The sequence below is a fragment of the Crocuta crocuta genome, unplaced genomic scaffold (genome assembly GCF_008692635.1).
Source record: "Crocuta crocuta isolate KB4526 unplaced genomic scaffold, BGI_CrCroc_1.0 scaffold127, whole genome shotgun sequence".
Lineage (NCBI taxonomy): Eukaryota > Metazoa > Chordata > Mammalia > Carnivora > Hyaenidae > Crocuta > Crocuta crocuta.
The window spans coordinates 5764729-5765540 of record NW_027532008.1 but is presented as its reverse complement, the minus strand read 5'-3'; the positions used below and the strand labels follow the sequence as shown (position 1 = coordinate 5765540).

The following is an 812-nucleotide window of genomic DNA, read 5'->3' as shown; positions in this document are numbered from 1 at the left end:
CTGGGGCCGAGGCGCCGAGCCCGGGACGGGCTCAGTCGGGTCGGATCGGGGCTCCCGGCCCCTCCCCCCACGGGCCGGCGCGAGACTCACCAGGGCAGAGCTGGGGCCGCCGGCCGGGCCCGTGAGAATCAGCGCGAGGCGCTTTGAAAACGACTAGAAATGGCGCGCGCGCCACCCCCTCCCCCCCTCATGGACAGAGACGCGATCCCAGCAGCACGCGGGGTTTCCCGGAACTGCTTCCAGGGACTCCGAGTGGCCGGGCAATCACTTCGCGCGGCGGCCTGAAAGGCAGCCCAGGCGTCCAATCGTAGCGAGAAGCAGCGGCTCGCGCAGGAGGACAAGGGAGCCAATCGATGAAGCCGTCGGCTGAGCCAATGAGCGAAGTCAGCGCCGCCGGCTGGGGCGCCTCCGGGGCGGGGGCAGGAACACAAAGGGGTCTGTGGTGAAGCCCCGGGTAGAGGCGAGGCTTCGGGGCGCCAGGCCCTGGGTTGCTGGGGCTCCTCTCTTTTCGTCTGCCACCCGTGCGAGACCGAAAAGCTAGGCCTCGGGCCGCGTGGCCGCCTCCGGAGCCCCGCCCCCTACCGTCCCCGCGGGCCTCGCTCCGCCGCGGCCCTCCCGTCCCTTCGCCGGCGCCGAGGCGTCCCTAATCCCCCTCGCGCCGCCGGCGTTCGCCCCAGACACGCCCACCGCCACGCGGTCGGGCTTCCATCTGGATCGTCTTTTGGGCTCTGGTTGGAACACGATTTAAGAACGATTTGGCCGGCCGTCTGGGTGTAGAGTTTCATGGAGAAAATCATCCCTTGGAACGATCG

At 69.8% G+C, this 812-nt stretch overlaps 1 protein-coding gene across 5 annotated transcripts in view; it reads right to left on the bottom strand.

Moving 5' to 3' along the window:
* The window catches only part of HNRNPR (heterogeneous nuclear ribonucleoprotein R), a 32367-nt gene extending 32156 nt beyond the window's left edge, over positions 1-211 (bottom strand). For 2 of the 5 annotated variants that reach the window (XM_077775906.1, XM_077775905.1), the window contains exon 1: positions 91-211. The gene's annotated coding sequence lies outside the window, so the exon portion shown is untranslated. The remainder of the gene's footprint in view (positions 1-90) is intronic. The other 3 variants (XM_077775909.1, XM_077775908.1, XM_077775907.1) reach the window with 2 other exon arrangements.
* Between the last annotated feature and the right edge of the window lie 601 nt (positions 212-812).